The sequence below is a fragment of the Medicago sativa genome, chromosome 7, assembly GCF_051527215.1.
Source record: "Medicago sativa cultivar Bolivia chromosome 7, Bolivia_mono, whole genome shotgun sequence".
In the NCBI taxonomy this organism is placed as follows: domain Eukaryota; kingdom Viridiplantae; phylum Streptophyta; class Magnoliopsida; order Fabales; family Fabaceae; genus Medicago; species Medicago sativa.
The window spans coordinates 54,589,928-54,608,386 of NC_140755.1; the positions used below are offsets into that span (position 1 = coordinate 54,589,928).

At 32.6% G+C, this 18,459-nt stretch overlaps 1 long non-coding RNA gene across 1 annotated transcript; it reads left to right on the plus strand.

Annotated features, from left to right (window-relative positions):
• Positions 1–16,173: 16,173 nt before the first annotated feature.
• LOC146906829 (uncharacterized) lies at positions 16,174–16,951 on the plus strand. Its single transcript, XR_015018868.1, has 2 exons — positions 16,174–16,219; positions 16,341–16,951. It is a non-coding gene; the product is annotated as an uncharacterized LOC146906829 (long non-coding RNA).
• The last annotated feature ends 1,508 nt before the right edge of the window (positions 16,952–18,459 follow it).

Here is an 18,459-nt window from a genome sequence, read left to right on the forward strand (position 1 = left end):
ACTAAAGTATCGCTGGGCCAAATCATATGTGAGGAATGATAAGACATGTATAGTTTCCTAGAATGAAGAAAAATAGAGCAGCAAGTTACGGTTAAATAAAACAGATAGGGTTAGGAACCAAATTATAGGAACAGACCGATTTCATATTCAGTTTCAAGCCTGAAATATAAACGTGGTAGCTATCTTGTAGGAAGATCAGTACATTAGGAAGGCACTTAATATAATGGCAACATTGAATTAGTCAAAATGGTGCATGTCATGGACTATGTGGATTAGAAACTGTCATCATGGTTAACGATACCATGTGAGTGGATTGGATGAGTGGAAAACTAGTTTGACTAATGCTACAAAATAGGACTAATTAGTTTCATGGTTTAGAAACCAAGGAGTACTTAAGGCTTGCTAAATCCATTGACGTGAAATAGAATTTATAAATAAAATCTTGACTAACAAAATATATAAATAAAATTTTGACTTAATATAGACTTTATTCATCAAATATGTAATCAAATAAATAATGACTAAATTATTATTGTCTCCTCAAATTGATTAATGACAATGAGATAGGTGGAATAAAATTCTAGCTAATTAACCAAGTAGAAAATGTTAAGTTTTGTCTTGAATTTTAACACGTAAAATAAATTGTCGAGTAAATTATGAATCCAGAAAAATACTATGAATGACATATATATAATTGGATAAAAATATCGGGATGTTACATTATTACCCCCTTAAAAATAGTTTCGTCCTCGAAACTAGAATATAGAAAGAAGAAAAAAAATAGGATAGATTTAACAAAATTAAATTCCCAGCTAAAATACTTTCAAATTATTTCCAAAAGAGGAAAAATTATTATAAAATAGTCATCCATGTAGATAACCACAAGTAAGAAAAATTTAAGAATGAAATAAAACATCAAGCGTCGATAAAAGAAAATCTCTTGTTTCCGTTGCGCACTCTGATATCAACTAGTTGGTTATCTAACATAATGGTGTTACATACTATTCTACCCCAACAACCTCACTACTCACTACTACTTGCACTCAAGGTTCGCCGAATTTCCGCTAGTCTTCAACACTCTTGGTTTACTCTCATCCATAACTAAGAAGACATATAACAACTAAGGTCAAGATTTTCACAAACTTGTACCTAAAACATACACTATTTGACAAGGGAAAACATTGAGACAAGGTTTGAGTAGTGGTGAAACAAACACACACCATCACTTGAAGATGGGAGATGGGTCATCTAAGTCCTATAATTTATTTGAGCTAGGAAAAATATTTACGATTTATTCTTAGCTCTAAGAGCTCTCAAAAGTAACATCTAATTTCAATCAACAATGTCTTACCAAAAATTTAAACCACAAAGCCATTATCAATAGAAGAAAGAAAAAAATTAACCACGGGTTGTATGCATGCATCACACAAGATACACAATTTTCTTTCCAGGACACACCAGTCCACAATAAAATCACTTTTCAGTTTTTCAACTCTTTCGTTTAAACCACACTCAAAATTAAATCAATTCAGGACATACATTTACACAAAATCATTTTTTTTTTTTGTCTACACATGGATAACAAAAACAGAAAAATACTACACATTTTTAAAGTGCAAAATAGAAACAACAACATTTCACAGCAAAGACAACAATTTTCTAACAATAGCAAGAATTTGCAGGAAACGGAAAAACATAAATTAGTTTTAGTGACAGACACTAGAAACAGGTTTTAGTGACAGTGAGCAAAAACATAATTGCACATAACATGACTTTTAGTGACAAACCACAAAACATGTTATACTTAATGACATTTAGTGACAAACAACAGCAAAAACAATCATAATAATAAGAACCACGACATAAGGAGACAACATTACTATGTTAATCCTACAAATATAAATCATATCTAATTCACAAATTTTATTAATATCATCAAAGATAAACTTGTTTTTAGAAGCAAAGTGAAATAATATCAAAACAAAAACCAATCACAAGATATGCCTAGATTGCAAAGTATCAACACAACTATATACATATAGTAGATTACTCAAGGCAATTCTAGCACCCCTAATCCTTAAAGTCTTGCTAACAAACACCAAACACACAAAATGAATTTAACAACCATAATTCAAAATCCAAACCTTGTCACATCTCTAAATCAAGTTACATATCTAAACCAAATGAACCACAAAGTAACACTCACATGACCACTTCAAGAATAAAACACATAGATCATAAAAATGTCAAACCAAACCACATTTCCACGCTACTGCCACAATGAGACTTTCTTAGTACTAAAACACTAGGCATGCATATATCATAGAGTCAAAACATTTTTTTTTCCGAACAAAAATTTAAGATGTTTTCAAACTCACTTCTAACTTTCACAACCACAGAGGAAAGGAGAGACAACTATACTATAAAATCAAACATAATAAATCATTGTTATTTAATTGATGTAGTGTTCCTATTATAAAGAATAAAAAAAATGAGGGAGCGTGTTTCAAATAAAACTTGTGTGGGGTAAGTCCTACTGCTGACTTCTCAATACATCATTGCTCAAGACATAACCTATAGTAAACAATTACTTTGTTTCAATGAATGCATGCATAGTCTCGGTTACAAAAGATGTGTGAAAACAAAGGACATATATGTCTAGCATGGCAACTACTAGTTCACTTGCTAAGTTTAAGGCTCATAAAAACCATCTAATAGTACATCGACACCGTATATCATGTGGAGTATAAGAACAAAATAATATGAACGGGTGTATCAGCAACAAGTCTAGGGTTTTTTTTCTTTGACAAAAATTCTATCATAGGTTAGAAATTCAATAACATACTCTAAAATAATAGTTAAGAAAATTTTTCTTCAATCAAAGAACATAGATATTATTTTCATAAGACTCACCCTTTTAGAGAAAATAAATAAAAAAAAAATAAAAAAAAGTAGCTATTAAAATCACACTTTCTGGAAAACGAGATGCATGTATTCTCACTTTCACATACATACAAACAATGAATATCATGTTTATCACAAAAGCTGTATTTCCTTAAACACAACCAATAATGAATCATAAATCAAAGAATAGAACAAGGAAAAAAACAAAATCAAAGATACTACAAAGTCAAGATAACTAAGCCAACAACAAAGAAATCAACAATCACACATATTAGAAATCAAAACAAAGAAATCAAGCAATCACACGTCAGTCAAAAGGCACGCGTCATACATGATCATCGTCCCACCCCAAAAATATTTGTGTCCGAGGATTATTGCTCTGATACCATAATGTAACGCCCCGGATTTTGATCCAAGACATTACGCCTAATTCATTTTCATTTTTCGAAAAACACTACTATTTTTTTATTTCATCAATAATATATATATTCTAGCAAAACCTATACAAAATTCTTAACATAATCTAGTAAAAATTCTTAACATAAATATCCTTCAGATTACTTCTAAAATTACAATTCAATAAAACCCAATTTTGTCCCCGCGTACGCTTTCATCACACATCAAACTTCATATATCATCTTTGGTACCTACAACATTATATTAATGTAAGGGTCAATTTCCTTATCCAAATTGGTTCATACTCAAAGCACCAGAAACAATGTCATAAAATAGATAATATCAAAACTTATCAATCAAAAAGAATTTAGAAAAATACATTCGAGTCATATGCTTCAAAGTAAGGTTCACAGACATCTTATTTGCAATAAAATAGTTTAAGTCAATAATCAATCACATGTATACAACAGACTCAATGCAATGCAATGATGTGCAAAATGCATGCTCTTATAACTATATGATCCGGATATAATTCCCGCCACTAAGGCATCCACACAGAAATATAATTGCAATTCCCGCCACACAGGCATCCACACAGAATATAATTGCAATTCCCGCCACACAGGCACCACACAGATGCATATGACATGCATGATAATGATAATGAAAACTAAATCCCGCCACTTAGGCACCACTAAGAAATGCAAACTAAATCCCGCCACTTAGGCACCACTAAGAAATATGATATTAACCCGCCACTAAGACAATTACAAGTATCAGTGCATCATCAAGTACACAACCCAAAAGTCAATCATTTCACAAACTCACATTTTCATCTTTTTCTTCTTTAATTCATAAAAAAAAAAATGTATCACTTCTTTTCCAACACCACAAAACATATAAAGCATAATAATATTAAACATATCCATTCACACCACATTATCATACACAACTTTCATATAAAACACAATTAAGAATAAGCACTCATAATTTAAAATAATCACATTTAGTAAAGATAAATTTTTTACCGTAAAAATACATTTTAATTATTTTTCTTTTTAAAAGACAAGAATTGCTACCATTATTTAATAACACAGCCCTAGCACTTAGTATGGACGTATGGGGAAAAAGCCCTTACCTTGAACGCTTTCCTTCCTAAGTCTACGAACAACTCTAAGCCCCAAATTCACAGCTACGATACAGACACGATTTAACCCATTCCAGTCAGTAATATGACGATCGGATGTTGGGAACACACTGTCCAGAAATTAGCTTGATCGAACGGTGAACGAAGGTGTAGTCACAATTCCCAAACACAGGTTTAGTGAAAACGAAAATAGTTTAGAATTGGAATTTCATAGTGAGTTAAGAAATAAAATGGAAGAACATATATGCAAAAAGACTTACACAAAAATAATTTGATAAGATGGTATGATAAGAATTGATCGATGGACGTGGGCAATTGTAGACTTACGGTAGGCATGTAACTTAGTGAAAGGAACAAAATGTGTACGCTAGTTTTCCTTTGCGTGGCTGATAGAAATGAACATGGGTAAATCTTTGTCTAAGAGAGGGGTAAGAGTGGTTAGTGAGTAAAACTGGGGCATTGGTTCTATCATTCTCTTTCTTTGTAACCAGTGATAATTCTGAATACAAAGAGGTGGTTTACGGCATTATCTCAAGGTGAAGAAAGGAAACAAGGTATTATATTCATAATTTTTGTGAAAGGTAGTAAAGTGGGAAGCAAAATAAAATCTAATTAACTAAAGTATCGCTGGGCCAAATCATATGTGAGGAATGATAAGACATGTATAGTTTCCTAGAATGAAGAAAAATAGAGCAGCAAGTTACGGTTAAATAAAACAGATAGGGTTAGGAACCAAATTATAGGAACAGACCGATTTCATATTCAGTTTCAAGCCTGAAATATAAACGTGGTAGCTATCTTGTAGGAAGATCAGTACATTAGGAAGGCACTTAATATAATGGCAACATTGAATTAGTCAAAATGGTGCATGTCATGGACTATGTGGATTAGAAACTGTCATCATGGTTAACGATACCATGTGAGTGGATTGGATGAGTGGAAAACTAGTTTGACTAATGCTACAAAATAGGACTAATTAGTTTCATGGTTTAGAAACCAAGGAGTACTTAAGGCTTGCTAAATCCATTGACGTGAAATAGAATTTATAAATAAAATCTTGACTAACAAAATATATAAATAAAATTTTGACTTAATATAGACTTTATTCATCAAATATGTAATCAAATAAATAATGACTAAATTATTATTGTCTCCTCAAATTGATTAATGACAATGAGATAGGTGGAATAAAATTCTAGCTAATTAACCAAGTAGAAAATGTTAAGTTTTGTCTTGAATTTTAACACGTAAAATAAATTGTCGAGTAAATTATGAATCCAGAAAAATACTATGAATGACATATATATAATTGGATAAAAATATCGGGATGTTACATTATTACCCCCTTAAAAATAGTTTCGTCCTCGAAACTAGAATATAGAAAGAAGAAAAAAAATAGGATAGATTTAACAAAATTAAATTCCCAGCTAAAATACTTTCAAATTATTTCCAAAAGAGGAAAAATTATTATAAAATAGTCATCCATGTAGATAACCACAAGTAAGAAAAATTTAAGAATGAAATAAAACATCAAGCGTCGATAAAAGAAAATCTCTTGTTTCCGTTGCGCACTCTGATATCAACTAGTTGGTTATCTAACATAATGGTGTTACATACTATTCTACCCCAACAACCTCACTACTCACTACTACTTGCACTCAAGGTTCGCCGAATTTCCGCTAGTCTTCAACACTCTTGGTTTACTCTCATCCATAACTAAGAAGACATATAACAACTAAGGTCAAGATTTTCACAAACTTGTACCTAAAACATACACTATTTGACAAGGGAAAACATTGAGACAAGGTTTGAGTAGTGGTGAAACAAACACACACCATCACTTGAAGATGGGAGATGGGTCATCTAAGTCCTATAATTTATTTGAGCTAGGAAAAATATTTACGATTTATTCTTAGCTCTAAGAGCTCTCAAAAGTAACATCTAATTTCAATCAACAATGTCTTACCAAAAATTTAAACCACAAAGCCATTATCAATAGAAGAAAGAAAAAAATTAACCACGGGTTGTATGCATGCATCACACAAGATACACAATTTTCTTTCCAGGACACACCAGTCCACAATAAAATCACTTTTCAGTTTTTCAACTCTTTCGTTTAAACCACACTCAAAATTAAATCAATTCAGGACATACATTTACACAAAATCATTTTTTTTTTTTGTCTACACATGGATAACAAAAACAGAAAAATACTACACATTTTTAAAGTGCAAAATAGAAACAACAACATTTCACAGCAAAGACAACAATTTTCTAACAATAGCAAGAATTTGCAGGAAACGGAAAAACATAAATTAGTTTTAGTGACAGACACTAGAAACAGGTTTTAGTGACAGTGAGCAAAAACATAATTGCACATAACATGACTTTTAGTGACAAACCACAAAACATGTTATACTTAATGACATTTAGTGACAAACAACAGCAAAAACAATCATAATAATAAGAACCACGACATAAGGAGACAACATTACTATGTTAATCCTACAAATATAAATCATATCTAATTCACAAATTTTATTAATATCATCAAAGATAAACATGTTTTTAGAAGCAAAGTGAAATAATATCAAAACAAAAACCAATCACAAGATATGCCTAGATTGCAAAGTATCAACACAACTATATACATATAGTAGATTACTCAAGGCAATTCTAGCACCCCTAATCCTTAAAGTCTTGCTAACAAACACCAAACACACAAAATGAATTTAACAACCATAATTCAAAATCCAAACCTTGTCACATCTCTAAATCAAGTTACATATCTAAACCAAATGAACCACAAAGTAACACTCACATGACCACTTCAAGAATAAAACACATAGATCATAAAAATGTCAAACCAAACCACATTTCCACGCTACTGCCACAATGAGACTTTCTTAGTACTAAAACACTAGGCATGCATATATCATAGAGTCAAAACATTTTTTTTTCCGAACAAAAATTTAAGATGTTTTCAAACTCACTTCTAACTTTCACAACCACAGAGGAAAGGAGAGACAACTATACTATAAAATCAAACATAATAAATCATTGTTATTTAATTGATGTAGTGTTCCTATTATAAAGAATAAAAAAAATGAGGGAGCGTGTTTCAAATAAAACTTGTGTGGGGTAAGTCCTACTGCTGACTTCTCAATACATCATTGCTCAAGACATAACCTATAGTAAACAATTACTTTGTTTCAATGAATGCATGCATAGTCTCGATTACAAAAGATGTGTGAAAACAAAGGACATATATGTCTAGCATGGCAACTACTAGTTCACTTGCTAAGTTTAAGGCTCATAAAAACCATCTAATAGTACATCGACACCGTATATCATGTGGAGTATAAGAACAAAATAATATGAACGGGTGTATCAGCAACAAGTCTAGGGTTTTTTTTTCTTTGACAAAAATTCTAGCATAGGTTAGAAATTCAATAACATACTCTAAAATAATAGTTAAGAAAATTTTTCTTCAATCAAAGAACATAGATATTATTTTCATAAGACTCACCCTTTTAGAGAAAATAAATAAAAAAAAATAAAAAAAAAAAGTAGCTATTAAAATCACACTTTCTGGAAAACGAGATGCATGTATTCTCACTTTCACATACATACAAACAATGAATATCATGTTTATCACAAAAGCTGTATTTCCTTAAACACAACCAATAATGAATCATAAATCAAAGAATAGAACAAGGAAAAAAACAAAATCAAAGATACTACAAAGTCAAGATAACTAAGCCAACAACAAAGAAATCAACAATCACACATATTAGAAATCAAAACAAAGAAATCAAGCAATCACACGTCAGTCAAAAGGCACGCGTCATACATGATCATCGTCCCACCCCAAAAATATTTGTGTCCGAGGATTATTGCTCTGATACCATAATGTAACGCCCCGGATTTTGATCCAAGACATTACGCCTAATTCATTTTCATTTTTCGAAAAACACTACTATTTTTTTATTTCATCAATAATATATATATTCTAGCAAAACCTATACAAAATTCTTAACATAATCTAGTAAAAATTCTTAACATAAATATCCTTCAGATTACTTCTAAAATTACAATTCAATAAAACCCAATTTTGTCCCCGCGTACGCTTTCATCACACATCAAACTTCATATATCATCTTTGGTACCTACAACATTATATTAATGTAAGGGTCAATTTCCTTATCCAAATTGGTTCATACTCAAAGCACCAGAAACAATGTCATAAAATAGATAATATCAAAACTTATCAATCAAAAAGAATTTAGAAAAATACATTCGAGTCATATGCTTCAAAGTAAGGTTCACAGACATCTTATTTGCAATAAAATAGTTTAAGTCAATAATCAATCACATGTATACAACAGACTCAATGCAATGCAATGATGTGCAAAATGCATGCTCTTATAACTATATGATCCGGATATAATTCCCGCCACTAAGGCATCCACACAGAAATATAATTGCAATTCCCGCCACACAGGCATCCACATAGAATATAATTGCAATTCCCGCCACACAGGCACCACACAGATGCATATGACATGCATGATAATGATAATGAAAACTAAATCCCGCCACTTAGGCACCACTAAGAAATGCAAACTAAATCCCGCCACTTAGGCACCACTAAGAAATGTGATATTAACCCGCCACTAAGACAATTACAAGTATCAGTGCATCATCAAGTACACAACCCAAAAGTCAATCATTTCACAAACTCACATTTTCATCTTTTTCTTCTTTAATTCATAAAAAAAATGTATCACTTCTTTTCCAACACCACAAAACATATAAAGCATAATAATATTAAACATATCCATTCACACCACATTATCATACACAACTTTCATATAAAACACAATTAAGAATAAGCACTCATAATTTAAAATAATCACATTTAGTAAAGATAAATTTTTTACCGTAAAAATACATTTTAATTATTTTTCTTTTTAAAAGACAAGAATTGCTACCATTATTTAATAACACAGCCCTAGCACTTAGTATGGACGTATGGGGAAAAAGCCCTTACCTTGAACGCTTTCCTTCCTAAGTCTACGAACAACTCTAAGCCCCAAATTCACAGCTACGATACAGACACGATTTAACCCATTCCAGTCAGTAATATGACGATCGGATGTTGGGAACACACTGTCCAGAAATTAGCTTGATCGAACGGTGAACGAAGGTGTAGTCACAATTCCCAAACACAGGTTTAGTGAAAACGAAAATAGTTTAGAATTGGAATTTCATAGTGAGTTAAGAAATAAAATGGAAGAACATATATGCAAAAAGACTTACACAAAAATAATTTGATAAGATGGTATGATAAGAATTGATCGATGGACGTGGGCAATTGTAGACTTACGGTAGGCATGTAACTTAGTGAAAGGAACAAAATGTGTACGCTAGTTTTCCTTTGCGTGGCTGATAGAAATGAACATGGGTAAATCTTTGTCTAAGAGAGGGGTAAGAGTGGTTAGTGAGTAAAACTGGGGCATTGGTTCTATCATTCTCTTTCTTTGTAACCAGTGATAATTCTGAATACAAAGAGGTGGTTTACGGCATTATCTCAAGGTGAAGAAAGGAAACAAGGTATTATATTCATAATTTTTGTGAAAGGTAGTAAAGTGGGAAGCAAAATAAAATCTAATTAACTAAAGTATCGCTGGGCCAAATCATATGTGAGGAATGATAAGACATGTATAGTTTCCTAGAATGAAGAAAAATAGAGCAGCAAGTTACGGTTAAATAAAACAGATAGGGTTAGGAACCAAATTATAGGAACAGACCGATTTCATATTCAGTTTCAAGCCTGAAATATAAACGTGGTAGCTATCTTGTAGGAAGATCAGTACATTAGGAAGGCACTTAATATAATGGCAACATTGAATTAGTCAAAATGGTGCATGTCATGGACCATGTGGATTAGAAACTGTCATCATGGTTAACGATACCATGTGAGTGGATTGGATGAGTGGAAAACTAGTTTGACTAATGCTACAAAATAGGACTAATTAGTTTCATGGTTTAGAAACCAAGGAGTACTTAAGGCTTGCTAAATCCATTGACGTGAAATAGAATTTATAAATAAAATCTTGACTAACAAAATATATCAATAAAATTTTGACTTAATATAGACTTTATTCATCAAATATGTAATCAAATAAATAATGACTAAATTATTATTGTCTCCTCAAATTGATTAATGACAATGAGATAGGTGGAATAAAATTCTAGCTAATTAACCAAGTAGAAAATGTTAAGTTTTGTCTTGAATTTTAACACGTAAAATAAATTGTCGAGTAAATTATGAATCCAGAAAAATACTATGAATGACATATATATAATTGGATAAAAATATCGGGATGTTACAATCAGCATCAACTCAAATTTCCTTCTTAGTGACTGAAGCTTCACTTGCTTCACATTTCCACTACCTTCATAGTATTTTTCTAAGATATCCCATGCCTCCTTGGATCTTGTTATCTTTGAAATCTTCTCAAAGTGATTAGAATCTACATTTTGCTGAATGTAGAACAAAGCCTTGCAATCTTTCTTGTTATGTTCCTTGAAAGCAGCTCTCTGCACATTTGTAGCATTTGCAGCAAGATCTTCATATTCATTCTCCACCAATTCAAGAACATCTTGTGCTCCAAATAACGACTTCATCAATGCACTCCACCTCTCTTAGTTCTTCCCATCAAGAACCAGTATATTTGTTCCAAAACCACCATTGTTGGCCCTGATTGCTACGCAAGAAATCTATGAATCTTCACACTTTACTCGTGTTTCCCAGAAAATTCAACCATAACAATTACTCTTGTATTTCCCTGAATTATAACCTAAGGCTCTAGATGCAAATTATTAGCGCAGCTTTGATTTCTTAAAATGCAAGCAATCCCAAAATTAGGGTTTCATGGAAGAAGAAGAAGATGAAGGTGGTTAAGGTTGGTTAGAGTTTGATGAAGAAGATAGAGAGAATAATGGAAAGTTGTTATGATTTCATTAATTGTAAAAAAAATGAGTTCAGATACGAAAAAATTTCCTAGCCACCAACATCAAAAAACTCTAGTTGAAAATCTAAATATAGATATTGTACTAGATGTTCCATCTCCAAGCACGAACATTATACTTAGCATATTTATATACAATGACTTAGAGTGCAATTCTCTTGTAACAAACTAATAAACTTATCCAAAACAAACTACATATTTATATACAATGACTTAGAGTGCAAATTATACTTAGCATATTTATATACAATGACTTAGAGTGCAAGTCTCTTGTAACAAACTAACAAACTTATCCAAAACAAACTACATATTTATATACAATGACTTAGAGTGCAAGTCTCTTGTAACAAACTAACAAACTTATCCAAAACAAACTAAACACGCTTAATCTCTACTAATCATGATTATGGATTAAAACACAAACTAATAGTTTGTCGACTTCCATTTATTTCTTAAACCTGCCGCTACCACAATTATTGCTTTAAATAGCACAATTTTAATAACGTTTCTGGATAAATGCTATTAAAAATGCAAATTATAGACCTGTTATAGCACTCTTCAGAAAGCGCTAAGAAAAACTTGTTAAAAACTGGGTTAGATAGCGCTTTTCTATAAGTGCTATTATTCTTGTTCGCACTAATAGCGCTTTTAAGGAAACGCTATTGTTGAAGGGGGTATAGATAGCGTTTTTCACAAACGCTATATTTGGGCTTTATGAAAATGAAAAAAGGGCGGATGATTTTTTTCATTTTCCCGCACTAACACATAACACTACTCTCTCTTCCTTCAAAAAAAAAATAACACTCTCTCTCCAAAAAGAAAGAGCTTCCACCGTCCAAAACTAAACCCCACTCTCTCTCCAACCACCGTCCTTCCTTCATTCTCGAAAGAGCTTCCACCGTCCTTCCTTCACCGTCCTTCAACTCAAAAACTGAAATCCAAACCAGCTTCCTCGGTCAAAATCAAAGTCAGAATCGAAATCGAAGTAAGAAGTCGAAGTAAGAAATCAAAATCGACGTCGGAATCGAAGTCGGAATCTCAGAACGTGGTGGTGAAAACGCTTTCTCTCTTTCTTCTCTGGTTAGATCTTCATTCTCTTCTTTTACACTTCAATTCTCTCTCTATATTATGCATGAATTAGATAACCTAGGAATTGTGTTCTCAACTTGGTGTTGTTATGCTTTGGGGTAATTGCAAACAGTATAGAATGAATAACCTAGGAATTAGTTACTTTCTAGCATGGGTGAAAAGGGTATGTTGATATATTGTTACATAAAAATATTAAATTCTGAAAAATTACACGACATTAATTTATACATATATGGTAAGGTGGTGTGGTAGACGATGCATTGATTTATGTCTGTTACAGTGGAAGTTGGGCCTTTTGCTGTCATCAATCTGATTCAACTCTGCTATTTCTGTTTTGCCCTTTGCTGACTGCTGCATTACTTCACTGCAGTGTAGGCTTGCTTTTGATCATTGTTACAAGGGTTGTCTGTAATCTGAATGTTGTTGTGTTGGGAGGGTTGGTATTTTCTGGTTATTGGTGCAAGCATGATTGTGTTGTGTTGGGGTTTTAGCGTTTTCTCAGAGGAAATGGTCTCTGCATAATTGTTGTGAAAAGGATTTGAGTGGGAAAATATATTACTGAGAAATATAAATGTTAAATTTTGAAAATGACATCCAATAGTAATTCACTGTTTTCCACATACATTTCATTAAAATATGGTACTAATCGAGTGGCAAGGAACTTTTTCACGGTTAGAAAGGACTTTATTTCATTGATTTGAACCTATGCAAATTTTAGAAAATTGTGACTATAACGTCTCAGTGTATTCTTGCAATCTGCTCCTGTGAGGTGCAGGGCTGCAAAGGTGTGAGAACTGAGAAGGTATTTTGAGAAATATTCTCATATTCATATCTTGCATGACATTGGAATGTGGAAGCCTTTTAGTGGCTATGAAGTCATTCTTCCTATTAAGTCATGCTAGTAATTTTCTCATGTAGCCCGTTATATTTGTAGCTGCTTTGTTTGTTTTAAATACTGATTTGATTTTTGGTTTATTTGATCTTTCATATTGCACCTTGTGTCCCATAAATGTACATAAGTAGTAATAGGTAAAACTGTAAGTTGATTTACACTTGTTGCTTGAAATTCTTCTTGATCCCATATATGTTATATTTACTGCATTGTATGGCACAGAAAAACAGTTATACTTTCGTGAGAGATGTTCAACCCGTGAACTAGTAGTATTTTTATAAATTAGTACAATATCAAACTTACTTAGAAAGAATTGTAGAGGAAATTACAGTAAATGACCATTAAAAATAAAAATTGATAGAACAATTGCACTATCTATCGATGATAAAGAACATTCAAGACTTCTTCAAAGAAAAAAAACATTTAGGACTTATGAGAGACGAGGAATGATAATGAATCACAAAATTTTATTGATTTCACTTCTCATTGAGTTACACATGCAGTAGAATATTTATACACATGCCTACTGCTAATCAATTTGTTTGATTTGAACAAATAAGTATATTTCTCTATCCTCTCTAAAAAAATAAGTATATTTATCTATCTCAATAATATATATTTAACAACTTTAAATAAGTTTGGTGTTGGCGGTGACGGCTGTTCTGCAAGGCTGGTGCAGCAGTTGTAATGTAAGTCTTTGGCGTCTGTAGGACTGATTTTCGGCTGCTGTTATGACAGCATTTTATCTTGGATGTGGCTGCTGTTGTTGTGAGGCTTTTGACAGGTTTTTGTATTTGTTTTTAGCTGCTGTTTGGAGGTTTAGGGGCTGCCGGTTTGGTTTCTTGTTTTAGCTGTGAAGGGGCTGTGCTATGGAACTCAATTTGGTTTTGTTTGATATTAATATATGTTTGATATTAAAAAAAAATACAATTCTTAGAAATAATTTGAGATTAGTAAGTAAGAGTGGTGTGTATTTCCTTGAAGATATCTAAGAATACATTTTACATCCTTCCACTGAGGTTCCTTTGATGAGTAGATAAATTTAGAATCTTGGTTTACTGCATGGACTATGTTAGGATAGGTAATATTAGCATATTGTAAGCTTCCAACAAGTGATCTATATAGAGAAGGATCATAATGATCAGGATAGTTAATAAAAGATAATATTTTGGATGTTAGGCTGATGCTAGGCTGTGTTGCTGCTATCTTAGATCCGTGTGGGCTGGCTGGTTTTCCTGCATTATGTTGGGTGTTGTGAGCAGCTGTCTAGAAGGTTAGGTGCTGGCTGTATCGGGTTCTGGATTGTCTGCTTGGTGCCGGTTGCGGTGCTGCTGCTAAGTAGAGTTGGTGATGGCTGAAGCTTGTTTAGGCTATTGTGTAGCAGTCCTGTTTGTTGGGAGCTTTATAGGATCTTCTTTGTTTTTGCTTCTGCTGTTTGTTTTTTGTTTTGTTCCTGTTATATGTTGGAATGGAACATAGGGGGTGTTTTAGTGAACTTTAGGTGGTGACAGTTTGGTTGCCTTATGTGTGCCTAATTGGACTCTTTTTCCTCCGTGCAAGTATAGTGCTCCTTGTGCTAGCTTTGCTTAATAAATTTGCCGATTAAAAAAAAAAGTCTAGCATCACGTTTTCTCTATGTTCTTCGTCATGACCCAAAGCCTAAACTACTTTCAAAAGAATGAAAATAATTTGACAACATAATATTAATATTCAGTGTAAATTCTAAATTGTTAATTAATGGAAAAACAAATTCCACATTCTGCACTTGACGAGGGAAGTACATCTTACAAGCACGGTCATTATTTACTATAGTGCATGCACCCACAAAATCTTATTACATGTTGGGGTTTATTTTTTATTCCAGAATTGTGAGTTTATTTTTGATTCCAGAATTCACTTTTTACTACTCAGATTCCAGAATTGATGATAATTTATTTAGCTAACTGTGTTTGTTAATGTTTTGTTCTAGTTCGTACGTGACTCGTGTTCCTGTTTGCGACCTATTCTCCCTTTGTTACCCATCTACAAATTGCAGGTACATTTTCCTTTCATGACATTATTTTTTTCGATTTTGATTTGCTTTTTGGGTATTGCTTCATTTCAGTAATTGTTGTGTTCATTTGAATCTATGAGTTGTGTTGTGTTCATGTGAACTGCCGATCATATGAGTTATGTTGAGTTAATTTAAATTTGTAACATTAAGTTCTTTACTATGTTCAATTTTCTTGAAATGAATTTACTTGGACTGTCGCTATGTGATTTCGTAGATGACTTTTGCTATAAAATGTGGATACAATGGCAAAATATTTTAAGCAGTTTACTCAATCATATGGTGAAAAAGCTAGGAAAGTGATATAGGAACGAAGGACAGCAATTTTCTTTAATTAGGCATAGTTCTAAATTCTTGTTATTTGTCTCCTAAAAACAATTCATGTTATTGTGAATGGCATGAAGTGACTGACCTCAAATACTTAGTTGTTGGGAAGTGAATCCTTAAGCATATAATTCATAACTCGGTTGTTAGAACCAAATTATAACTAGTAATATTTGTTACCAATAAACTCAAACTAACTATTCCCGACATCTAACTATCAAGTCCTAGGAACTATGGATCGGAAATGGGTGTCTGCGAATCGAGCGTCAGAGGAGTACATAGAAGGAGTGAAAGAGTTTGTTGAGTTTGTTGTTGCTCATGCAAAAGACAGCATGTTGAGGTCGAGGAGGATTGGGCAACCTTTATGGTCGAGTATCTTAGTGAGTGTCATTTTCTTTTTCAACAATTTTCATTTGCGTTTTTTAATTGAGTTATTTTAAATCGTAATTGTGCTGGAAATTCTATGTAAATTAATTTTCCGTTTCATATTATATGATACAGGAGACTATATTGCTGAAAAACTTAAATTGGGTAAAATGCAACACTGATGGTGCTGCCAGCTCTGTTAAAGCTGCTTGTGGAGCTTATTTACAAATTCTAACTCGGGTTTTTTAGGTTCCTTTACTATCAATATTGGTCAATGTTCAGCTTTGAATGCAGAATTAATAGTAGCAATGGTAGCCATAGAGCTGGCTCATATGCATCATTGGCAGTCTTTGGCTGGAGACTGCTAGTTCAATTAGCTTTCAAGTCCCCAAAGATAGTTCCTTGGAGCTTAGGAAATAGGTGGGATAACTGTTTGTTTTTGTTGAATAGCTTCAGATTTCAGGTTACTCATATATATAGAGAGGGTAACAAATGTGCAGCCATATTAGCTAACATTGGTCTTGCTTTATCCTCACATTTCTGGTACAATGATTTGCCTCTCAGATTTTGGCAGAATTTGCTAGGAATAAGACTTGTTTCCCAAATTAGTAATTTTTGGAGGGTTTTGGTTTTATGTCCCCCCTCATCTTCATCTTTATTTTGTACTTTTGTCTTTTTATGGAATGAATTCTGAAGATTGTAATGAGATTATCATGAATGTAATTTGCTATATTCATATTTCAGTATCTTATTATAGTGTTTAATTATAGCATTTTTGGTTACAAATTTTAAAAAAAAAAAATACGCAACTTTTATTAGCGCTTTTAGTAAAACGCTAAGAAACCCCTATTTGAGTAGAAAGGCTACGATAGCGCTTCTCAGAAAGTGCTAAAAAACAACTGTTAGAAAAGCTACTTTAATAGCACTAGAATAAGGCTATATTAGCGCTTTTTTGAAAGCGCTATTGACGTGTTGCTATTTAATAGCGTTTGGAAAGCGTTATTATAGGCTCCTGACCTTTTATAGCGGGGGCTTTCTTAGCGCTTGAGAAGCGCTATTAAGAGCCAAAATAAGTGCTATTAAAGGGGGTATTTTGTAGTAGGTGATTTCCGCCCATTCCTGTTTTTTCATTGATCTGTTTCCTTTCGTGGTCTGTTCGGGATAATACATCTCGCTATCTATAGCATTGCTGATGTGGAAAATATCCTTAAATCGGTACCAAGAATGTCATAAATAAATCGTCATCAAAATCAAGTTATGCTTGACACTACAAGAAAATAGGATTGGCCAAACTATCAAGTTTAGACATAATATTCGTAGAGCAGAAAAAGCATGCTTCAATTTAAGCTAATTAATGACATAGATAGCAGAGAAGACATAAAAGTAGGTTGTCCAATTATACCCATGAAATTGGAAAATTGGAATAAAACAAAGCCAATATTTATGTTCCTATTTTCTCCCAATTTTGTTGATGCTTCCTTTTACATAACAGATTACATGTGGGAATGAGAAAAGCATTAAGAAATATATAAAAAAGGACGCATCCCAAGTTTAAGAGTGTAAACCTCAAATATATTTCAATGACCAAAAACACAAAATATCTTATTTTGTTTAAAAAAGTGAGTAATCTATCCTCGTGAGCTTAACTCAGTTGTTAGGGACAAAGCATGGTAATATGCAAGGTCCTGGGTTCAAACCCCTGCCACCAAAAAAAAAAAGTGAGTAATCTTAGGTTGTATGTGTATGTGTATAAAATTTAAGTACCTTCTCTAAAGGAAAGGAGGCACAGCAACTTTGGTTGTCTCTCCACAAGTAATAATGTTGCTACCCCCAATTCAGTTTATAATTCCCTCCTTTTGTTTCTTACTTTGTGTTTTCATTGTTGAAAAAGTAAATACACACTCATTTATTCTTTGTGCGCTCTTCTCCTCTGTGCCTCCCCAGGACCCTTCGCCGCCACTCCTGAGTCCACCATTGTGTATTTCTTCATGTGGTTTCTTGCATATTGTTGGGTTTTTTCGTGAAAATAACAACATAGATCCTTTTATAACATTTCATATATTTTTACTTTAATTTTATCACTCAAACCTCTATAATTGAAATTAATTATTTAATTTAAAATTTCCAAATAAGAAAATATATAAATATATATTTTTCGCTAGTGTTTACTTCATTCACATAATTGATTATCTACCCTCATTAGATGTCCACCCCACTATATAAACACAACACTAGTTCTACCCAATGTGAGAAT